At 42.8% G+C, this 25,833-nt stretch overlaps 1 protein-coding gene and 1 long non-coding RNA gene across 3 annotated transcripts in view; one reads left to right on the forward strand and one right to left on the reverse strand.

Moving 5' to 3' along the window:
* The window catches only part of LOC120955199 (protein yippee-like), a 94,448-nt gene that overhangs the window by 54,625 nt on the left and 13,990 nt on the right, over nucleotides 1–25,833 (reverse strand). Inside the window, exon 3 of the mRNA XM_040375816.2 lies at nucleotides 19,028–19,089. The gene's annotated coding sequence lies outside the window, so the exon portion shown is untranslated. The remainder of the gene's footprint in view (nucleotides 1–19,027; nucleotides 19,090–25,833) is intronic.
* LOC125907433 (uncharacterized) lies at nucleotides 642–1,613 on the forward strand. 2 transcript variants are annotated; one of them, XR_007452637.1, is made up of 3 exons: nucleotides 642–776; nucleotides 879–1,073; nucleotides 1,176–1,613. It is a non-coding gene; the product is annotated as an uncharacterized LOC125907433 (long non-coding RNA). The 2 variants fall into 2 exon arrangements; XR_007452636.1 differs by having other exon boundaries at nucleotides 642–1,073.

The following is a 25,833-nucleotide window of genomic DNA, read 5'->3' on the forward strand; positions in this document are numbered from 1 at the left end:
AAGGGAAAAAATATTTAAAAAAATTGTTTTTCTTTTAAAATGAAAAAGCCGTGCAACAACTTTATAAAGACGGTCAAACAAATTTGTAAGAAGCATCACTGAGTCTAGGAAAACGAACGCACAACACGCACTAACACTCGCATCATCAATTTTACACAAAACGCTGACCCGTTTTTTCACACCGAGCAACTAAAAGTAGGCAAAAACATCACTTTTTGCGCCTTGTTCCGAAAGAAATAAAAATCGTAAGCTTTTGGGGTACACCAATTTTCCTATCCAGCTCGTAAACACCTGACGTGTGCCCTCTAAAACCACCGTACACATGCACACGCACACATACACACACAAATAAATACACCAAGATATTGGCCAACAAGCGAGAAACGCACCCGACACTCAGCAGGCAACCGACACGCACCGACAGACAGCAGCAGCGCCCAAAAAAAAGTGCTGGAGGAACCACCGAGCCGAGCCGTGTTGTTCGAGGGCCGATTTTCGAATGCATTTTCCAGCCCGATCGACGGTACGGTCGAAGCCGCCACCCGTTAGACGTTGCACACTGCCGAAGAGAAAACGCCCGGATAATCGGGAGCGGTCGGTCGCGTCTGTCTCGCTTCGGCGTACGGGCCAGTACGCCAGGCTCTCGGTGGCGACCGCGTGCTTGCTTGGGCGAGAGAGAATGCGGCATTGTTGCGCGCGCTCTTGCCTGTGCTGCCCTTCGCAGCATACTCTCGGCGGTACGCGTCCACCGCACCAACACAGCCACACACTCAAAGGTTGCTTTTGGGAGAAGAAGATAAAACATCCAGCACCCACCACCTGTGCAACATAGATCCTACTACAGCTCACGCGGGTTTTTTTTTCGTTTTGGAGTTTAGAGTGCCGCTCAAAAGGCGAGAGAAATCGTGCAACGCGCTTGGGGGAAACGACGCGCATGCAACATAACACAACCCAAAGAAGGCAAATCAATGTGTCTTCCCAAAACGACAGCTGATTGAAATCGGAGAGAAAGATGCAACAAAACTCCCCTTTCTACCCTTTGGATATATTAGTATGTGTGTATGTGTGTGTGTGTAAGTAGGTTTAGTAAATAAACATAATTCGATGGGAAACAAATCTTTCACAAACAATCATCACTGCTCCCTCTCTCTTTCTCTCTCTCGCTCTCTCTCTAGTTCGCTATCGCTCACGCTCGGTTTGTATCCACAATATTGTTATCAACATTCTCGTCCAACCTACACCGAACCTGTACACGAAAGATGCTGATGCACAGGTGTGTGCTGACGAAGCATACATACGACGGGAAACTCGAAGCGCCGGGGGAGATGCTGCTGGTGGTGCAGAGGAAACGGAGCCTTGGATGCACCTTTCTCCAGCTCCACGCGAACTGCACGTTGTGTGGGTACGTGGCAACACAACGTGCCCCGTGTTGGGGTGAGGAATGCATGTACTGCTAGTAGATGTAACCATTTAATGATGGTTTTACGATGGAAATGGAAAATAACCAATTGCATGTGAATATTGTTTTCAATATTAATGTAACATGTTTTATTACACACAAGCAAGCCTTTGAGAATAGGAAACATATAAGAGATACATTAATTGAAACAAAAGTTTTTCGTTTTTTTTTATTATCCATGTGACATTTTCATTTTATTTGCATAAGCAGAATGTATAAAATACCCATAGAAAGCGTGTGTTAAATGATAAAAAAACGATTTGCTGTCAACCATATCAACCAGAAAGAAAAATATACTAAAAGCAGCAAAATGTAATTGTTATAGCATAACTTCAGGCGTAATAATTCCTAGCATCGCAATAACCGCAAATGTTCATAGGAAAGACTGCAAAATTGCAATCGATATTTTCATTACAACAGTCTAATACAATATTAATTACAAAATTTTGTATCAAATGATTCTAATTTTCTTAAATTTACATCATATTTAAGCGACAATCTTTTGCACACATTTACAAAGATCTTAAAAATATTACAACCCACTCGTAAACAGCACTGCAATGGTTTGATCTTACCACGCTAATTACAATTAATTTCATTCTTCGCTTATAATCCACCCCTCCATTCGCTCATTATCACGCGAAACAAACGACAAAACACACTATCCCTTCCACTCCCCTTATCCTCCACGACCTCGGGGACGGCCCTCTATTTATGGGCATTCCACTAACGGCTACCACCACCCCTCGGGGAGGACTGACTTACTTAATCTTCCGGGGTGGGTTTAACCGGACTTGAAAAGAAAGTCAAGTGCACGGACGACGCAACGGATGGCGTAACCAGTGCAAACGGGCCGTCGTGCATACATACAAGTCCGCGAACCGCGAACAAAGAATGCACTCGCGCACAAGCAACTCGAGCGGCCGATGCAGTTTGAGAAGGCAGACGACGTCACTGCATCGAAGAACCGCAGACGTATCTGTGCTATTTTGTACAATGTGCACTTTATCTTGGGGCTGGTTGGTTGCTTCGTGTTTCATGCCTTCCCTTTATGCTCCCTTTCGTTTATGGTAGTTTTTTCTTTACATTATTCTCTTCTCCTCTTCGCAACTGCTCATTATCGGTGAGCAATAAGAAGCAAATCGATCGATCCAGGTCAGAGCGTACGTTGGGTAGGAGCATTCGATCCTGGATGACAACCCAGGAAAGTACCTTTGTTGATCGTGCCATCGGATAATAGCAAGAGAAGATGATAGCGGCAGAAACATAACATAGAATTGGCGGAGAGTAAAGTGAAGACGAAAAGTAGTCCATAAACAATCAGAGCAAATGGTGTTACAGGTACGAGTGTCTTTTCAGGACACGTGTTGCGTAATTGGTAACGGTAACACACTAACCGCTGCGTAGCATTTACGAGGTCAATTGTTGCATTCGCATAATAATCTATACGTGCATGCATTAAGCTTCAATAAGATTTTTTTGTCATTTTTTGTGGAGGATTTTACTAATTAAATTATAAAAAGATCAAACGTATCGAATGGATCGGCCTATAATATGTAGTAGGAGTAAAAAAAACTCTTTATTATTGTGTCTTAGCCAGCCCAAATTATAGTTTGACAGCTCTGCAACCTAACAATAATTTGGTCCTTCGAACCGGATCGCCTAGATCTTTACCAAGAATATGAGTTTAAATTTTACGATGTTATTGCCTGATTGATGATGATCCTTCAAAATCCAATTCTTAACGACCTTCGGCAATCCTTACCTCTAATGTTCTGTTTTGGTACATTAAAATACAATACTTTGCGATCAGTTGCACTAAACAACTCCACGAACGTGGTCTTGTGACCTTTTCCTCTGTTGTTTACCAGTTTTTTTTTGGATATCTTTCCAATAATTCATTTATCTTACAAAACCAACATCGATACATCAAAAGCAACTCTCCACACTTTACAGCTCCGAAAGTCACATTAAACGATAACAAATGATAGTTTTCCCCTCCATAAAAATGCTCATGGGCTAGCTGAATAACGACTCATCTGGATCAATTTAACGACTTCTCCAGTATCACCCATGGTTACAAATCGATACAGGGGGAACTTCATTGCCATCCAAGATCCCAAACAAGCAAATATCCATCGGAGCGAATAGCTCGCCGGTGTTAGCAGGATAATAAATAGCCTCTGGTGGACAAAAAGAAAACTTACCACACATAAAAATTACTCACCTGTAACGAACGTCAATAAAAGTGTGAACCGCGTTTAATGCGCCGTTATAAATAGGCCTCCCAAACCGCGCCCTTTGGCCAATTTTGCACTTATCTCGGTGTGGACTCGGGGCATAGCACCAAGTATTTTGCTTCCTTCTGCTCGGATGCGCATTCAACTATTTTTGGGATTCAGCTCGCTGCATTCACATTTATTGCCTGCGCTCGCGTCCTCATCCCTTGCACTTTTGCGAGATTTGCTGTGCCTTTTGGAAACACGATCGTGTTGGAGTTTCTATAGTTGCTACCGAAAAGGAATGCAACTAACAAAAAAAAATGTTGACAAAGAAGGTTTCCAGCAAGGTGTAATGGCTACACTGTGTCGTGTTGTAGAAAAAAAAATACCCCGTTGGCCATTAAGAAAATGAATCGCGGTTAGTTTACCGCTAAAAACAACTGCACCAAACAAAACGCGACAAGCAAAATGACCCTATTCTATCAGTCTCGAGCCACGGTATCTTTCGAGGGAAAAGCACCAGCGACACGATAAGAGAAAGCGTTGTCCACCAGTAGCACTACAGCACCAGCAGCACCATCACCAGCAGCGGTACAAAAGGTCCTCCACGCCACATTCTCTCAAAAGCAGCAACAAATCGGCCAAACTAACAAGAAAGGCGCTTTTTCGCGCAGTCCAGCCGGGCGAGAAGGGGGACGATTTTCACGAGGAAGAGAGCCACCACCGAAACACGGGAAAGTCTCTGGTCTGGATAATTTAATGTACATGGGACCCGGGCAAACTTTATCAAACAAGCACCACACCACGATGTTACAGCCACCCTCTCTCGGTTAGGTTGGCATTACAGGGGAATGTTTTTTTCTACATGCTGCCATCACAAACACGAACGAACAGTGGTGCTTTCTACTGGCGCGGAAGGTTTAATTGTTCAATGCCATTATTTGTGTGTGGCCTATCTTTTCGACTTGTCACCTTATAAATATTTCACTTGTATTCTTACTTACTCAGCAGATATTGTTAATGAGATTTTGTATTAGTTCCATGTATTTATATTTTAGGAACATTTCACATCACACAGTTAACATTTTCATACATTCTTTACATTCAAACCCTTTCCAACAAAAAAAATGTAATTTTCAAGTGTATTTAGGTACAGTTCAATGTACTTTCATGTTACAAAAATAGATATAATTAGAACTACCCTAACGCCTAACCATTATCAAGCACTTTGTTTACTTCCTTATCGGTATCAGGCCACGAAGTTCCCCTCGACGACCTGCCTGTGGACACACTGGTGTGAAAAATTGCACAATCCCATGTAACCATTAGGCCTGACAGTGAAGGGGTGTCAACAAAACAAACAAATATCAGGTGGGAACAGCTCTTTTGAGCAAGCTCCAGTGCTCAGATTCGTTGCCTATCGCCGTAGCAGTTGTTGAGGCAGTCCGATATCGTAATAATAGTTGGAAGGTATTCCCTCTTCTAAATGAATATTGAACGCACGGTAAGCATACGGTGGTGATATGGTGAAATTCTCCACCATGACATATGAGACATTTTATCACACCACAGTTTTACCAGCTCGGTCGGAAGGTGGCAGTTTCTGTGAGGGGAGTTGATTAAATTTAACATTTATAGTTGTATCGATCGATGTTCGATTAGATACGGCCGGTACCGTGCCTCAGTATTCGGCGTACTGGTCCAAAGCCTGTACCAGATTGCTTGTTATCTTCACAGCCGGAGTCAAAACCCTCGACCACAGCCTGACAGCCTGTGATAGACAGAATGGTGTGACCTACTTGGGATGCGGCGGTGCACACAAACTGTCTATTTACTGTCTACTTAGCAGAGATCGTTACTAAGATGTATCACCCCTTTTAGGTCGTTTTTTGCCCGCACGTGATTCGGGCGATAAGCTACCGAGACCGTTTCTGTGCAATAAGGCAGGGACAAAAACTCGCCATTAATTTGAAATTTAAACATCAATGGAAGCGAATCTCCGTTTTTTTTTCATACTAGAGATTTAGGACTATTAGACAATAGCGCTTGGGACCGCTTTAACAGAGCTCTTAATAGAATGGCATGTAAAAAAAATCAGACAGATTCAACTGAGCCTGAGATCGAATCAGCTAATCATTCTGAGCAAAAGTTTGTAATGATTTCTATGAGTTTCAATTATATTTGGTTGCTAGAGGTCCTTTTTAAGGTCCATTACAAGTTATGAGCAGAAAAAAAATCATCAAAGGGCAACTATAAAGTCATTAATTTTAATCTCCAGGTTGTTGAATCTGATTGTGAAATAAATGAAGATGGTTTCAAAATATTAACTAAATCAAGCCTTTTTATGAAAGTCTTCTTCGTGTTCTTCTTATTTTTCTTCTTCTTCTTTGGCACAACATCCGTTGTCGGTCAAGGCTTACCTGCACCATTAGTGGGCTTGGCTTTCAGTGACTTAATGATTACACAAAGCAGGATGGTCAAGACCTATGGGGATTCGGTGCTTTCGGGGCTTGAACCCATGACGTGAATGTTATGTTGTTAAGCCATAAGATTTGACAACTGTACCATGGAGACCGAATTGTTTATACACTTCTATTACAGTATAAATACAAATAATCTTCATCATCCGAAATCAGAATCAATATAAATAGAAATTTAAATTGTTTTATCAAACTGATTATGGGGCCCTTTCCGTTTGAAGCTCGTAGGCTGAAATTTCAGCCTGTCAGCTGTTTGCATTGTATAGCAGTTTTCGAGCAGCTATCTAAGTGAGTATAATATACAGGTGGACTTATCCCAAGGTGTATGAATTTAGAAGGCTGATTTTTATCGCTTCTGCTTCTGAATGAAGATTGTAAGAGTGTTTTGTGTATTCGTCAAGCCTCCAGAAAGCTCGTTGGAGCAAAAGTTTTCACTCGTTCTGTCAAAAAGTGATATTAAAATTTGGTTATAAAAAATGCTATGAGACCACCTGGACTACATACACTTTGATTCCAGATTCGATCACTTGATTTCTTTAATGCACCTTGGGGTAAATGTAAACAAACCCGTGTTTTCGAGCAGGTACTCGAATCTAATTCTAGCTTTTAGACTAAAATTTTCTAGACTGAAAATCGCAGGCTAGTTTTTTTTTGTGTGGTTTTGTATGGATTGTTTACATGATTTCAGCCTCCAGCTGTCAAATTCCATACAAAAAACTAACTAGAATCGTGAAGGCCCCCTATTACAGAATAAAAACATTCAACCTATGACGCATAAAAAGCTACACTTTCACATCAACAACGATTGTACAAGTTAACACATAACTTTTCCATATCTTTCAAAAGAGTAACGGAAACTGCTGAGATATCTTCCTTATCACACTTGTCGTAAAACATGGGAGAACTAGCTTTACTGATCAAACATGTTCCTACCCTAGATGAAAGAGCAGCATTATATTCGATTTAAAACGCATCAAAAACCTGCTTGCAGCATCATCCTTGCCAGACTAGCTTCATGCGCTGTTTGCCATTGCGTCACCTTACCCACTGACTTTGTATCCAAAAACCACACAAGCAGACACACGAGCCACAAGTGAATCATGGTAAAATTAACGCCACCGAGCTGTACGCCGGAAAACCAAGCCAAACATTAGAATTTATGGCAGCGGACAAACTCCAACATCACACACCCACAGGCGGGCGCTCGTAAATAAACGAACCAGCTATGGAAGAGAGCAAAACGGGGGAGAAACCAGGCGTTGAGGAACTGTCACATGTGGCGCGTCCGATTGCAAACGAAACGAGACGGTGTGTGGTGGATCGCTTTTGTTTGTGCAGCCCACTTCCTGGTGCAGCAGTTTGTCGTCTAATAGCGCAGCAATATTGCAAGATTGCACTCGTTTAATAACAAGAGTTGTTTGTGCGTTGAGCTCCAAGCGGGCGGCCGGTACACCTTACGTAATGGCAACCGTTCGCTGGGGATTGGGAAGCAAAACAAAGAGTTGCTTCTGTGTCTGTTGGCCCCACACTCTAGACGACGACGACGACGGCGATAAAGATATGTGGGATGGGGCAAATGTCTAGAGTTACTGTCATTTCATTATCGGCGAGAGTATTGCAACGACAAACACGCTTTGCTAGATTGCAAGGAAGTAAAATGGCAAGCAAAATACGATTGTATTGCTCTGCCCGGAACTTGATGGCCGATCGAAGTTAGGTTAATTACGCCTTCGCAAGCCTCCTCATTGCGAGATTGTATTATCTCTAGTAATGGATTCTGCGGCGAAAATGATGTGACGAATTGGCCCTGACATGGTCAGCATGTCGTTTGAGGTTCAATTATCACCACCGACCAGGATGCTGCAACCAGTATCCGGTAACTGATGGGAAAAAAGACCAACTAACCTCAGGGGTCATGTGGTAACAAACCACACCCGCAGGTCAATAGGTGAGCTCCAATTTGGAGTTATCCAGAACCAGAAAAGCTAAACCATTCCAAAGTTAAAGTACGTATCCGCAGCTCACCACAAACCTTTCTCTGACGCGCAAGAGCGGACCACTCAATATCTCTACGATATTATTACACCCCAGAGCAATTCTTCAGGCATCGGGCATACTAGATGGATGCATAAAAAAAGAAAGTTAATCCATTTCCATCCCCGATCGACACGAAAATGCGCACATGTGCCCGCGTATCAAGGCCGCGTAGGCAGGCAGACTCTTCGTACGTGCCCCGGTACGCAGTCACGCAACAGCAAAACCTCAATCGCTTCTCACCTCACGGTTTGCATTGATTTTACAAAATTTATTCCCAAACACCATCTCCCGCTTCTCGCCCACGTGTCATCGACATCTTGCAAATTTCTGCGCACCCCCTACACAGCTCGCGAATAAAATAATGCGCTCCCGCTGTGTGAGCAGACCTGTTTTGTGCAGTGCCAGGGCTTATCGTTGATACGATTACGGTGCAACGGATCCCACACAACTAACAGACACACACACACACACACACATCCGGCCAGGGTCTGTGCATCCAATGCATCCAATAACACAATGGATGGTTGCTGTTTTTCCTTCCCTTCGTTGTGTGGTGCCTTGCCAAGAAATAAGGAAGTTCATGGGCGTGCTTACGTGCTGGTATGCATGCACTTCCACCTCATGTCGACGAAATTTTCACTTTTCTTTTCCTCTTCGTAGCCCCTTTGCGCCTATACACGGCTCAAGAGGGGCTGGGGCTAAATCAAACGCATCCCCGCTCGAAGTGGATGATGATACTTCGGTTCCCATTCCGGGATTCATCAGCCTAATGTGCTTGATTCGCATTCCGCCATAATGAAGGGTTTTGCTGTCTGAAGCAGAGTACTTGCGGTCTGGAGCAGTGATCGGCAGCAAGAGGTCGATGTTAACGTTTTACTGAGCTTGCATTAAAACAAATGTGTTGAAGCTTGATGTTGAAATGTAAATTTAACATTGATTCAAAACAACGAGAGTATAAAAGCATAGCAAACAAATTCTCCAAACTTTTTTGTCTAAAAGTTGTCAACCGCTGCTTCTCAGCTGATCCTAAACCATTTCAATAGCTACTGGCCCAGGCCCAGGCCGATTTGTAGTACCCATAAATCCACTCCAGTTCTCATTATTCCCGCCATAAGTTTTAGCCAGAGCGGCTTTTAAAATCTCATCTACTCAACAGCATCAGTTGCGTACTATTCGTTAATTAATTGGGGAAGCAAACAAGACTGCCGCTGGTTAGGGCTGCTTCCGCGTATTTCGTGCTACAGCTGGCTCGAGAATCTACGCAGAACCATTAGTGCAGCTCCAGCATCCGTGCAGCGACGGGAACACCGGGAGAAAGCCGACCAGCGGCATGCACTTTCCAACAGTGCGCAATCTGCACATTTCTAGAACAATCAATGTAAACATCATGATCCCAGCGCCACCACACACACGTTTGCAGAGACCTACAAGGGTTAGGGCAGTAAACATTGAGGTGATGCTGATATTTGAATACACCCCGCACGAATGCACTTTGATGGTAGTTTTGTGGTATACGAGAGGGCGCGTGGTTGACCGACTACTTGCGGATTGCGTGCAGTCTCTTACTTTCAGACGGTGAGCTGTGCTGGTGAAAGTTAGTGTTAAGTCAACTATTCTTGGTTCGGGAGAGTTTGTGGAGGTTATAAATGGTAAACATGAGAGGGGGTTGTATATCTGGTTTACTCTGAATAGATAGGAGAAATGATTACGGCATTGTGAAGTTATTTGTGGCTAGATGGGAACCATATGTTACTATGTTACAGATAGCAAAAGTAAGAGGCTAAGGCTTGATGTTAAGCATAGTTAAATATTTATAACTAGTACAAATGAGAATAATCAAACAAACAAAACATAGCAGTCAAATAATATAGTTGAGATAAATAACAGAATGAAAGGAATATCAAGCAAAGTAAAAATTGAGTAAACTAACTAAACATATACAAAAACATAGTAAGGAGAGATCTTTTACGTAAACAACAGGTACAGAGGAGAATATATTATAGAATAGAAGTTTTACCACTTCAAGCCGTCATCTGGAGCCTGAGGTTTTAATATCTTATAAAATAACATGAATAAACAGTAATAATAAAAACTAAACTAGAATATACAAACGAAATCGGTATTACATAGTGTCTGATTTTGATGTAAGATTTAAGCTGAAACTATAACAGATAAAGTACTACAATCACATTCGAAGATCCTAATACTATTAAACGGCAACAATAGGTAACTGTAGAACTGTAGAAATGGATAATTCCAACAGAAAATGAAACAGAAAATATGACTACCAAAACACGACACTGGATCAAATCCCACCGCTTGCTATCTTCTATCATTATCACTAAACGTTTATGTCAATTTACTTCACAATTTGTCACGACCGGTAGTCAAAATAAGCCGCAAGAAGCATCATTCAGCGACAAAACGACGACGACTTATCGCTCCGAAAACCTCAGCAATCGACATCATTCTAGATATTCATGGCAATAATAATTACGACAACTCGTTACTGCAACCTGTTGCAAAACCTGACACACGATTATCGTCGACACGTAGTCGGCCTGACGGCTTGTCGGTCGCAAAAAAAAGTACACACGGAAACCACAACACCCTTAAAATACTCGTCTAACCATCTTCGGATACTCTCCGTCATGTTCGGTAAACGGTCGTTCAGGTCGAGCGACTTTCACAAGCTTCAAAAAGTAAAACAAAAACCACCCATTTCACGTACGATGGGGGTATCACATATGGCCGCAGACCTAACTGTCCAGCGGTTGCTGCCGTTAATCTGGTTGGCTGTTCGGCAACCAAAACAAAAAAAGGAGAAACGACCAACAACAAGATCAGTGACCCATCATCCACCTACAAACGGTCGCCGCCTTTTGGTCGAAATTTCGGATAGGAACGGTTTATTTCTTTTTGTTTGCTTTTTTGTTAACCAGAGTCCCGGTGGATTTTGTTTGCTAAGACCGTCGTTCCGCCCCGTGGGAGACCGTTACTGGTTTTCGGGGCGTTGGTAATTAAATCGATTATTTATTTTATTATCGCACACTTTTCGGCGGAGTTCTTTCGAGCGGTGCTTGACCTTCCCGGGTATTTGGCTCGGAACGCTTCCTTTAAAGTTGAGCAGTTTATTATTTCGCTTTGCCGTTGCATCAAACTTGTGCCATTTTTCGGTGTTTTGTTTTAGTCATCTTTTTTGTCTTTTTTTTGTGAGTAGAATGAGAAAATGACAGAGAATATCATAATGCCAAATTAAAAGACCGCTTTTCGCATTTTGCTCTGTTTTGTAGCGTCTTGATTACGATAGTAAATTAGAGCCACGGAAACATAACTTGAATCAAGAAATAGAACCACTTTATCGGACGTATCCTGGTCACGGCACCACACGAGAGCAAACAGAAGCTTTAGTTTTCGCTCCTTCTCCGAGAGGTTGAACATCAGTATCAATAGAAACAGGTTCATCGGAATCGTTTGGAACAAATCTTTAGATGGTTTACCCTAGCCATCAGTGGACCAAGCCATTCTTGCTACTTAATCATTGGATTCCCTGGTAGAAGATATTATCTTTTGCATCGGCTCCAGGAGATGGCAATTTCGTAATGCTAGAAGAAATTCAATTTGTAATCTCTTGGGTAATTTAGTTAACTCCACAGTGTACCGAACACATCACAATCATCCCTATATGCCTGCACGATGCCACCAACTGGACAACGACGAGCAAACGAGTCGTCATATGGTTGCATCCTTACACACAGTCTCTGACAGCACGTCACAGCAGGACACATGACCCAGCATGACGCACCATGCCCGGGATGTATAATGCACAAATTATATCCACTGAATGGTACACACTGAAGCATCCAAGGACATCACGCAATCGCATAATCGCATCTACCGAGCGCGCCCGTGCCAGAGCGACAACAAAGTTGCATAATGCTAAAATATACAAACATATTTCTGCCACCCAGCGTGCACGCAATCGAGATGGGAGTGCTTACGGACCTGCTGGTGCTGGTAGAAGATGGTGGAATCGGGCGAGAAGAGCTGTTTCAATGTGGATGCTTCTGGTGACCGTGGACAACATTGAGACAATTAGTGTGCCATTTTCAGTAAAGGTCCGTTCCGATTAAGTAGCGAGAGCCAGGATATAAACCGTGTAACGATGTTTGTCACATTGTAAAGGGGAGTAATTTAAAACGAATACTGCAACAGCTGTGAATTTGCTATACAGTTTGTCTACTTGAATTAACATGTAACCATCAAACATCATATTTATTTTGAATTGGTAGATAACCAACTACAATTGAGGATTTCTCCCATATATCATCAGAGTATTATTTCATTTTCCAAAAGCGATAATACAGTTTTGAAACTCAAAGAAAACGATTTCTTCGAATAATTCGATATTTGCTACCACGGTTCATAAGAGATTAGAACTCATATTAATATTGCTTCAAACCAAGCACTTTGCAACTGTACCTCAAGACCAGTCGTTAAAAGACTAGTTAACACTCTAAATGAATCTCAAACGAGGAGAACTAAAAAGTTTAATTTAAAACTTACAATTAGAAATTTCAATAATTTGTATGATCAGGTCACAAACATATGTTTTCAAAGATGAGATCCAATAAAAATAAGTTGTCATTTAAAAGTACAAGAATATTTGAGAGTATTTTTAATCATAAAAATAGCGTTTCGTTCTCAACCTTTACCGACCCACTTAATGATAAGAAAAGTAATCAACAGCCAAATAGCATAGCCAACTGAAGGAAACAATCCTTACGATGCTTAGGACATAATCCTTGACCATACTAAACACGATTTGAACATGATTGCCAAGCCAATATAAAGTAATAACACACACGTTGGATAGCACTCCTGCAGGGTAACTTGCTTCACTAGACACAATAATCTTGCTGAAGTAACTGGGGCCCCACATGGTCCAGATTTCTGCTACAGGCACCCATCGGATGATGCCAAAAACGCTTTGAAACGGAATCTGGGTCACCGTACCGTTCTTGCAGCTGGAGCAGTTGTAAGCATAACGCTCCAGAGTGCACAGATAGCGAAGACCGATCCCCCCGAAAGACCCAAAACTCCATTTGTCGGGGATTGTTGCAGTGTGGGTAAAAATTATAGAACAAAAAACCACAAACAAAAATGTATACCAAACCCCCTGTGTGCACTTTACTGGGTGACATCGGTTGCAAAGCAGCCAAAAAGATAGCCCCGGGAGCAGCATCCAGTAGGTGAAATGCATTTGCATACGCCACACACTGGTGACACCAAAGATATGACCAGTTCGTGACGACGCTTTTACAGTGTGGTGCGCGAAATTTGGGGCTAGTAAAAAAATGCAATATTATTTACATCATTCTAATTTTGTAATGGACCATCACGTTCGGCAACCAAAAGGATTCCCAATCGATGGAGAGAGATTTTGAACATAAAAAAAATATGAGGACCTCCTTTTTTGTGGCCGGCAGTACACTCTATAAATCTAAATTATAAAACGTCCACCATAAAGCGCCCGTTCAAACGAAACGGCTAGCAAATGTTTGGTGAATGTTTTATGAGCTCCCTGCTGCAGCCACGCCAGCATACACCAACAACAAATGGCGCACTCATGTGCAGCGTTCACTTCCAGTGCCCAACCGCGTTTGGTAAACAAACTTCGCATGACACATTCCGCGTGCTGCAATTCCAAAGCGTGTAGCAGTGCAACGGTCTACGGCCTGTATGTGTATCCGAAACTAGTGTACGCAAAAACGCTAGGCCGTATTCAACCAACACCAGACCCTGGGACATTTTTCCGGGTACGATTTTTGTTTGCCTCACGCTCGGCAAGTGCTACTAAAAGGAGTTGTTATTTGCATCCCACACACACACACACAATCAAGCGAACTAGCCTTGGGGAGTTTTCCCAGTGCGCCACAGCGGCGCAATTAGAAAACGATCGCCCTTTGGCCATTTGGCAAATCGCGGGCATGACTGGGCACTGGGCCGACGACGTCGCCAACGCTTTACGCCTGCCGTTGTTTAGAGATACAATTTATGGTGTGTGCGATATGGAGCGTTTTACATATTCATTGGCCACAATCAGTAACGCTTGCCCACTGCTGCCAACACTGCTGTCGGTGTGTTAGCAGAAGAGTAACGGCGGCTAATGAATGCTCTAATAAAATCATTGGCTCGATTTCTCGGGTGGTACACGGGCGGCCGAGTAATGGGGCGTGTTGTTGGACCCCGGCGGACCAGCAAAGAATAGCGTAATGGGAAAATCCTTTTTCGTTGGTTTTTGCCTTTGCTGTGTTAAAAAGTGTTCCAGTTTGCTTATCGTGCTGTATCCAAACGGAATGGGAAATACGATGTGAAATTAGCATATATTTTTACAACCAAGCATTTTCAGTATTGCAGCGAGTTGACTTTTTGTCCTAGATTTTTTTACTAAGGAATCTAACTAACGTGTTTGGGGATCTACAAAAAGTTCTATCTAATCCTGGTCTCTCTCAAAATATTGTAAACGACATGGTTAATCTTTCATCCAATAAAGTTGTTGAGAAAAATCATTCTCTCTTAAAGGATTTCAATAGATTTGTGGATGTTTCGTATATATATATAGATTTTTTTATTTATGGAACATTTTCCACAAATTTTTGAACTCTATGATGACCTCATGATTTGTGTATGAGTGTTTCCAAAAATGATTGGAACTAATCATTTCTTACATTATGGGATGATGCCAAACAATTGTGAGAGTGATTCGAAACAACTTGGGATAACTTGTATTTTAGTCATAAATTGTTATCTAGCTCAGTACATTAAAGGTTGTTTTTTTATCAAATTATTGAGACTATTTTTATTTCTACTTCTAAATAGGATAGATAGCCTAGCGTTTCAGACGACAATTTAAATTGAATTTAATGCACGTGTGCTCTTGTAGTATGTAGGGATGCTGCAACATAGTACGTAAGTAATCTTGTAGATCCCACGTAGTCAATTTGCAGGAAATCCTGACCAGAAAATGCTATCAATTTGACCATACGACCCTCGTTACGTACTATATTGTGCTTAAAACATTCCGTATAGTTTACCATAGTACATTGTAGGTGTACACCAAACATTCCCATACGACCTCGTGCGAACGTTTACTTTAATTCGCAGTTGAATAAATTTGCCTTCACGTCAGTTTGCGCTGCAAAAAATTAGATCACAATCCACTTAAAAGACGACACTTGACCATCATTACACCCAATCTCGTTTGCTCGTCCGTGTGTGCAAGTACACGGCCAACCATACCAAGCGAACGTTACCCGTAGTACCCGCACGGTTGCACCCACTCGCTCGCAGCATTAACTTATTTCATTTATCAATTATGCAACATCAATTTTTCAAACGCCACGACAACCGACGGTGCATAATTTCACATCATTTGTTTTCATCAGCCGGCGGTAGGTCACCCGGCCCCAGAAAGTAGTACAGTTCCGTCAAACTGCCCGAGAAGCTACGGGGCTGCTCCAGAGGACACGATGCACACACCTCCATCATCCGCTTCAGTCCAACGGATAGGACACAAACTACGCTATGGTAAATATGACAAGGCATAATGTGGGATGCGTGAGTCTGTATCTGGCTCGGTACACATTTACCTAAACGTATGCAGCAACATGGCTGCCGTGAAACGGATATTGCATGCTTCCTTGGAGGAAGAGCTACAAGCAAATCTGCGCACTATGGAGAACTCCAGCAAGAACTAGCGAATGCGGAACGAAGCTGTTTATAAATGAACTTTTCAAATTCAATTTAGAACTGTGATCGTCAAGGAATGGCCGTTCTGCAAAAAAGTTTCACCATTTCCGAAGTAGACATGCACACGGGTACTCTGGGGCAAACTTCAAATAACCTGTCAGCTGATGGGTTCCGTGTGTGCTACTTAAATGTCAAAGCTAGGCGAACGCATATCTGGCACACCGGTCATGCCGCACATGGGTACAACAAATTACAGGAAGAGACTGACTCGTTGGCGTTCGGGTCGGCCAACATAACCCAAGGCGTCGTCTGCCCAGGCGTTCCCTACTGACACAGTTTAGCGGCTCCTCGGCGGATGCACGCGGCAACTGCACGCACACCTTCACTGGCTGAGCAATTACGCCATTGCCCGTTGACAAACGACCTATCTTGGCGGCACCTAGCGCAGAAGGGAACCGGTTTTGCGTTCATTCTGTACGGTCAACGGGGCTCGAGACTAGCGCGAGAATCATACAAAGCGACACACGCACTGGTTACCGGGCAATATAATGCTGGATATACAATTATTAACCTATCAGGTCACAGAGTAGCTTGGCACGAGATTGTTTAAAAGTACAAGTTCAAGGCATACAAGCCGGAGTGATACGATGTCCACTTTCTCTCCGGCAAGACAAAGATGTGACCAGTGTCAAGATCAAGGATCTGGGTGAGCTCGATAAAATGTAATTATAATTCATTATGCAAACATGTTTGTCGCTCTAGTCTTCCGCACACTCATCTATGCTCATCGCTTGAAGCTTCAACTTACAGTACATTCCATTGTTCAATGTTGTGCCACCGACTTTAAAATGCTACAAAGTCTCATCACACAGCTGACAAATCAGACATCGAGAGGAGGGGGCTTTATGTGTCACAGGGTGGCAGCACCCGTCGGCAAGATAACGGATTTTCATCCCCACCTGCGATCGTCCAGGAAAGATAAATCGTCCATCGACAAAGTGACACCGATCAAATCGATTGACAGCTGATTAGCATAGTTGGTGTGCATCATCATCATCATTATTATCATTATTTTAACTAAGCTAGGGCTAAACCCATTTCTCACAGCGGGATTCATTAACGGTTGGAGCGAATAATGAAGACATTGGCCATAAATTCTGCAGTGCTGCTGGGCGTGGAATGCAGTTGTTCGTGCTCTGCTCTATATAACATGATGCATTTTTTAGTTGGTGAACATTATATCATTTATTAAGTTATAGAATTATTTCTCTCGTTTTTTCATGTGGCAGAATAATAAGTATATTAAATAACGATATAAATTATATAAAACCTGCAGCTAAAGTTAACCAATATATATTTAAAGAACTATTCCATCACCATGAGTTCACAAGTCACGTTTTCCATGAGCCACATTTTCCCAACTATTCCTATCTAAACTATTCCCAATAGCTCCATATACAAGCAGGACCTCGAATTTGCGGAACCAAGAAATGGTCCTGCAAAAGGAAAAGGTTACCGTTAAAGTTCTGCACATTTTCTTTTTATTTCTTCCGGGCAAAAGTGTCTTTTGAATTACGATTCCAAGTGGGACACGGAACGAAATGGGCAAAGTAAAGGAAGTAAAACCAGTGACATCGCTGCTCGTCGATAAAACTTAGCACACTCGTCTATGACAACTCGATATGTGTGTGCGTGTGTCCCGGAGTGGAACGAAAAGGATTAAAAGTAAAGCAATGGCACAGGGAAGAACACGGGCGTGAACGGGCTCAGAGATGGCAACGTTTTCCTGCGGGACGTTTTTTTACATTATCACGTTGCAAGCATCCCGTGCCAGATTGCACCTCGCTACGATTTGGTCCTTCGAACCGGATGGCTCTAGTCAGCCATCAACGCTGGCATGGCACAGTTTTGTTTACTGTTGCTTTTCAAGGACTTTTCCGCGCGTACATAAGAGAGCTTAATGGTGCACTTTCCAGCCCTTTTCTCCATCGCTTCCCCGTCCAGCGGTTGACCTCTTTTTAAGGAAACCAGAGCCTGACCTAGTTCGCACACAGGAAGCAGCGCTTCGGTTTTGCAGCACCCGCGCAGCACTATCTATCAAACAACTCGCTTCTGTTCTTGCACTGTTAGCCTGCACTGTCTGCTTGTATTGGTGCAATGGTATTCGCATGGTAAATAGTTTCGATACATAGACGAAGGTAGTGTACCGAGGTAAATAGGGCAGCTCTCGGCTCTTTGCACAGCAGACAGAAAAGTGCATCGGTTAGTGGAGCGGACATTGAGCTGTAAGCTCAGCTGAATGGAAGGATGCGAGGCTAGTACCAACACAGGGAAGCAGCGCCACACAGCGTCAAAGCCAACGGTAGGAAAGAAGGCCAAAGAGAGGATATTCCACCGTGCGAGCGCACTAAAGTGAACCGAACACCGAAGTTCTTTGTTCCCATTTTCCAGCGGATCCACTTTTTAGGTAGTGGTGGTTTGGGCAAAATCTCACCAACACCAATGACACTCGTGGTTCATGCACAACGGGCTGCATTCCTCTCTCTCGCTCAGGATACGAAAGCTGTACGCTAAGCTGTTGCGATGTTGCAGCCGTGCAACGAATGCAACGAAACTGCCGAGCAAATACAAGGCTACTTATTTTGCTACAACTCCGTTCAAGCATTTCTATGTTTTACACAATCCCTTCCTGGAAGTGGGTGCGAATCCTCGCCTCAAGCAAAGTGTACCGTGGAGCAATTGTAGCTACAAAGGATTCCGAGGAAGATGTTCTCTTTATGTGAGGTTTTGATGGAAAAGAAGAAAAAAATACCGTCAAACAAATGAAGCATAGTTTGACCCGGAAGGCTCCAATTCCATTGTGTTCACTTCCTTTTTAACATGTCGACATGTCGGCGAGCTAAAGAATGTGACACCGTCCCAGGTAAGCAAGATATGCTCTCCGGTGGTCGTTTTGCTTTTATCGTTCCCCTACATCAGTGTGTCATGCTCCACGAACCTTTATGGTTGATTGGGGTTTCCTGAGACATATGAAATACGAGAATAATGGAGCTATTACCACTGGCAACATGACTTACCTGTTAGCATTTATTGAGCCTCATTCGCTGTCACATTCGTTCTCCGTTACAACCACATCGACCTGTAATAATGTAAACGAAAATATGTTTGTTTTTAGTTTTAAACACCATTCTTTAATTCAAAGTAAAATAAGGGCAATTAAGACACATAGAAAATAAATTAAGGATTTTGTTATACACTTTGCATAGCAAAAGGCGTTAATAGTGCTTGTCAACAAAATCGCCTTAAAGTATGCAAAACGCTTTACAGATATTTTAATAGTAACTCTTCAACTCTTCATTATGGAAACAACCATCGTTGATTACAACTCTTTCAATCTTTGAAAATTATGAAACTCACAATACAGAAAAGTCAGATCACCGCAGTACATCATTATCCACAAAAATAAATTATTCTTCAAATTGTTCCCTTATACTTACGCACAAGAGCGTTGCTACGCCATATTGGACCTATTAGTCAAGTACACCATATTAGTCCTTCGAACCGGATTATTATGATTGTTCATTCTTCAACTTTCTCTTAACCTCATTTAAATTTACTATTTTGCTTACACCACCACCCTCTTCAACAGTTTCCATAGTACGCTTGACTGTTTGAAGAATAAATAAATGAACATTTCCGGCCACTTTGAACCCAGCCGTCACGACGTGGACATAACATGGTGTGTCCAAAGCTTACCTACCTACCGGCAGGGTAATGCGTTGCCCATTAGACAGGAATTTCAAGTGTAAATATGTATCTTGCAGCGATGCCAATGTTTACGGCTAGTGGGGAGGGAATTCTCTTCGCTAGCAAAGACCATTCTCGGCGGTAAGCCAGAAAGACAACTTCAAATCCACACGATTTCCCCGGCCCTGAGAGCAAAGGAAAGAGACATTTAGCGAGTAGGATGATGTGTGTGTGAGAGAGTGTTTGGTATGTCTTCCGGGAGGATGATCGGTTCCAAGGGTTCCAATCGCACGAAGGTGCAGATGGTGGCGTCTATTTATATGCACCGCATGCGGTCAAAAAGTGCACAGAGTATATTTTAAACTGATGTTTTCGTGAATATCATCTTTGAAATGAAATAGTAAAACAAAATAATTATTTTATAAATACAGTTTTTTCCCTTTTTCATAGTATAACAACCAAGTGTAATGAGTCACAAAATGCTCATAAACATTACGAACGACACCACCGTTCTTACTATGAATCCTTCGTATCACTTTCTCAGTTGGAATAGTCATCCATTTCTTGATTAATATCTCCAGTATGAGTACACCCTTGCCATCGTATAAAATTGAACGAACCCCGTCCACAGATCTACAGACGGTCAGTGACCAATCGTCATGTACTACACACACACGCACGCCATTTCAAACATCCGACAACTAAGGTCCGCTTAGGTATCGCATTAACGGACCAACAAAGTGACCGATTCATCAGATCCTGTTTGTTGATATGAAGGGTGGAAAACTAGCTTTGACCGTAAAAAACACCCGCACACCAGCGAGTCTAGTTTCTGGCCATTGACACCGGCCTGAGGACAACCGAGTCACCGCGTTGGCACACCTAAAGCTCCTTGAAACATGTCGAGCATTCGAAACAATACCGGACCGCAGCAAAACTCGTCTGAGGAAATTGTGTAGCTAATGGTGACAATGAAATGAATCCATTTCAGCCAGGGTTACTGTAGCATCCTGTCACTCAACCATGACCGTTGGCAACCGTAAGCACCACACCTAGGACAACCACCGCTCGCCCATTCTCTCCGTCTCAATTCTAGTCGACTCCATGACAACCTTCCTCAGTCGAAGGTAGAGACAAAGAAATTGTAGCCATTATCGATCGGAAAGAAGCCCCAACTGTAGGGCCAACCTCTACCTCTACTAGTGTGTTGCGTTGGGATAGGTCATGGGGCGCACAAAGCAGAGTCTGGTTGTTCACCCCCAGGACCAATAATGCAGGCTCGCGCTACTCCAAATCCCCACCAGACGGCAATAAATATCAACCCGGAAAGAAGGCTTAAACACACACACACCCACTGACCCAGGCCCAGGATGGAGGTGGAAACATCCATCCCCGAAACGAAGCGCACTGGGAGGAAGTGTCAAAACGATAAAAAAGCTGCTTGCTAAAAATCAACCCAAAGCCAGACTGCTGCACCAATCCGCTCCTTCCAACCCTACCACCAGCGCGAGAGAAATTAACCCGGTGACTAGCTAGCATCTCGTTGTGTATGGGGATGGATTCTGCAGAATCTCGTTTTTCATTCGGGTCCTCGGGAAGGGCAAGGAGGAAGATTGGTTGAAGCAATTTTCCATTACGTTACCATTCCCTTCGATTGCCGCTCTTCCGCTCCGTTGAGCAGAAAGAAGAAGGTTTGCAACCTGCGAGCAATTTTCTTTGTTTGCAAGCAGGTAGAGTTGAAGGAAGCAGCACAGCACAGCAGCAGCGACAGGACGATGTCTGGATTCCTCGGTCGCTGGGCTAGTTCTTCCGCGGGTACAACGTCGTCCTGGCGCGTTTCCGTTGCGCTTAACCTTAACCTCTTCACCGACAGCCCTACTGGTGAGGTCGTTAGCATTCGTTCCTAGTTTTCTATGCGCTGCTCGGGGTACGGCCATCCTCAGCAGCGGTTGAGCGCGAGTCCCCGAGCTCGTCGCTCATTTTCCAACCAAACGACTTCGCCGCCCGGCACCGAACGGTGCGCAGCAGACGATGTAGTTTTTCCATGCTTTTCTTTCGTTGTTTCGGATCTTTCTTGCAGGTCGCAAAACTCAAGCACGGTTCTTTTCTTCCGGCACGGTTTGGGCAGCTGCAAACGGTTCAACGCCATCTGCGCGGTGCAGACGCTATTTCCGGTTTCTAGAACTGGCATAAATTTTGTCCCTTTCGCTTCGCTCCCATGCATCCCATATTCAAGCCCCGAGATGAGCTTACCTTTCCCGAGACGAGATCGAATGTGTATCCACTGCTGGACGGATGCAGTTGTTGTAGTGATAGCGTGTGGGTGTGGTGATGCAGTCGTCGGCAGAAAATGTTCTTAGTAAGCACGGTATCTCTTGTGGATAGCGTCTGAGGCGCATGAATCCAACAAGATAGTTTTCCAGACAGGAGAAGCATTTGCCCACCCCACACTACTGCGTTTAATTTTGAGCGAAGGAATGAGTACAATTTCTTTCGAGGAATTTGTTTGGTTGTTTGATAGCAGCCATGTAATTTAAGAAGCAATGGCAGCATTCCACTAAGAGCACTAAGAAGCCATGGGTCAGTGATAAAGGCAGCAGTACAGGTTCATTAAAATGTGTTAAATCCCACATATAAATTCATTCAAATATGTTAAATGCCACAAATGCAAACTATACATTATTCAAATAAAATTAAACATTCAAATCATAAAAGCCGTAAGTTATGCAATCAGAATGACAAAACCACGGTAATAATGAAATCATCTTCCAGCGCCTAAAGTTATACAATTACGTGTACCACCGAATTTTTCTTCAGAAAATTCACACTTTTGTTAACTAACGTTTCAGGTCATCAGTCAACAATTCCGACAGTGCATCTAAAAACGTTTTGTAAACTATTATTACTCCTTTTTGGTAAAGATTTTGTAAAGATTATGTTACATTTATGAAGCACGGATTAAGTCATACGTATTCAAGAATAATAATGAGATTTCCAGCCAAATTCAATATTCTATATTCTCTGAACTTACCAACCTGAAACTATGCAAACGAATGCAAACGAAACTTTGAACGTAGGTTTGAACATCAGGCTCTCCAATACCTATGATCTTATCTTTTTTATGCCATTGAATCGGTTCGAAGGGACTAACTTTCAGTGACTCAATGTAATCGAATTACACATGGTAACAATTTACCGAAATTTACATGAAATCAACATACAGAAACGTTTTTTTTTTTGTTCAACTCCAGCACTAGAACTTCCAGACCAACTTCCACCAAACTTCACTTAATCTTAACGAATTCAATTAAACGACTTCCATCGATCTGCATCGTTACCGCTTTCGTATCGTCACAGCCTGCCAATAGAGCCAATTTGCTTTTATTCGCACTCCATCAGCTCAATCGAACCAAGCTGCCTTTTCGAGCAACATTTTGCCCACAACCTAACCAAACCAAAAAGGTATGCAGTGTCGCAAGGCAAAGCAAAACAAAGATATTGCACTTGTGCGAGAAAATTGCCAAAGAAAAAAAGCAATGCTAAAATGGATCGGTCTGGCAAGTTGGCGTTTGGTAGGGAGTTTCGGGAAAAGTTTTGTTTCATTTCATCAATTTCTTTCTCTTTCTCACTTTCTTTCCCTCTCCCTCCCTCCTACAGTGTCTCTCGCCTTTCTGCTGCTGGTGGAAAACTATCAGTGCGGGATTATTTTTGCCCCGCAACATCGACAAAACTTTCCACGACACAGTGCCATGGGAGCAGAATTTAAAGCAGCCGTCGCCGTGCACTCGTTTTTCGCATTGCTCCATTGAGACTTTAGAGTGGGTTTATTTCTCCTCGCACCACTCCCCTCCCCGCTTGCACGGTGCGGCTTGCGTCGGTGTACGTCTTCTTATCAGCATTCTTTCATCGGCTTGAAGTCGGGAAGCTTGAAGAAAGCTGAGACGCCACCGAGCGATGGCATTCGATGATCTGCGCCAAACACGCCGAGACGTACCCGCTATCGTCGGAGACAGTATTCATTCCGGACAATTTCCTCCCAACAATGTGCGACGCGGCACAAATGCATACCCCGGGAAGCGAGGACTTAGAATTGCAAAGAATCGTCGCATCCATCACGTGAGACTGCATTGGGATAGGTTATGTTGGGATGGAAAAAAAACTAAAGAAAAACAGGACAACCCAAAGTTTGAACCGGTGTCTGAAAACGTCTTCATTTTAAGTGTCTGCTAAAAAGAATGTCTACTTCGTCGCGTTGTACTGCGTTTTTTTTTATATTGGAAACGGTTTAGTAAGGTCACTGTCGAGTTCTTCTAAAAGGAGCCAGCGTCTTGGTGATCTTTCAAGTAGGATATTTTGAAAAGATGTTCTCTTTTTAGGAAATCCCAATGTCGAAAAGAAAGCATTAATGGAATGTCTGGTGATGATTCTATAGGACCCAAGATATTCTTAAGAATTAAAAGGCATAGAGTATACAATTGAAAGGACATATACCTCTTTTATTACATTCAATAATGTTATATTTGCTATTCTAAACCTAAATTATTCATTTTTAAATAACGTATTACACATATTTAGAATAATTCCATCATTCACGGATCATCAGGACTAAGCACAGCAACTATCGTCAAAATTATTTCATTTGCTGTGAGTATCTTCTGGAATTTACATTCCAGTAGTGTCTTGGTTCCTGAGCTTTGAAGGCCAACAAAGGCAAAAGATTCACTTGCTAGGCTCGATACGTTTATAATTCTAATATCATGAAACCAGGAATAACAGTGTTTGTTCTTACCTCGTTGTCTCAAGTCACATCCCGAGGAAGATGTACCAGAACAAAGGAACATAAGGATCTCCCAAAACTCATCGAACCATCATCGTCTGTACTCCAGTTAAGTAGCATGAAGTTCACAAATTGCTTTAATGAAGCTCGTGTCACGTCCCATATTGGTTTTTCGTGGTTTTTTTTTCTCTCTGCTAAAGAACCGATTCACCATCTATGTGTGTGTTTGTGTCTGTGAATACAGGGAAGCTAATCGAACGAAAAAAAACGCCGGTGTGCAATGTCGGATTCCTCGCGTACTCGACATCGTTCTACATTCGAGCTAAGCATAGCAAATCAAACAGTGCGATCGATATGGAGCTCACTTTTGCCCACCCAAACTCACCCAACGCATGGATTGGAATGCTTGCATTACAAAATCGTGACGGTGGCTCTACAACGGATGCCAGCAATAAAAACCTACTATTACATTACTATTGACTTACTTATTTGCCCGGTGCCGGAAGGTGCGCAGATGCAGCCGTATCGTTGGAAAAAGTTACCAGAGATCCTAGAGCAAAAGTTGGTTCTCGCAAGATAAAGCGTACTTCAGATATGGATTTAAACCAAAAAATACTACCCAAAAACCCTGGAGCGTAGGTTTTCGTGCATCCTGGGCTTACTTTTGGCATCCAGCTTGCGCGCGACGTATAATATTGTGCTGCATCATGCAAAACTCAGAATCTCGTGAGAAACTATCCCTTACTATCGGCACTACCGTCTCTTCTACTGTTCGGTAAACCAGCGAAACCCCGATGATGATTGTGCACTGAAATGCAAGAAAACTTGCTCCATTGGAGTTTACCTATCGCGACGACCGACTGGCCGCATGCTCCTTGGAGACCGGTAATAAACATAATTTAAATTAGTTTAGTTATAATTTTATGACACGTACGTGTGGCGGTCGTCGTAGGTGGTCGACAGCGCAGAGGGCTGTGATTTCGTTTCGTGTCTTTGTGCTCGTGTTTAGTGGTTTGGCAACCTTCCCTTATTTTTGCTTGGAATTTTAAGTGCAAATGAAATGTGGATCCACTCCCATCAACGGTTTGCTTTAAGCAGGAGCGAAGTATGGAAATCAAACCATCACGTTTTTTGGGGTGCTTCGAAAGAAGAAGTGTTAATGGATGTAAGCAAATAGTGCTCTAGGGTGAAATTCTATCAGCTATAAATAATTGCGCTTTTTTTGTTACATAAAACATCATTCTGAGGTCATTTTTTATAGAAATTTCAAGTGCATGCAGTGTGTATAATCTGTGTAAGAACACAAAAATCCTTCAATTTGTTTCCTTTTAGATTAAATCTAGTAATAACTGCGATTAA

This window comes from Anopheles coluzzii, chromosome 3, assembly GCF_943734685.1.
Source record: "Anopheles coluzzii chromosome 3, AcolN3, whole genome shotgun sequence".
In the NCBI taxonomy this organism is placed as follows: domain Eukaryota; kingdom Metazoa; phylum Arthropoda; class Insecta; order Diptera; family Culicidae; genus Anopheles; species Anopheles coluzzii.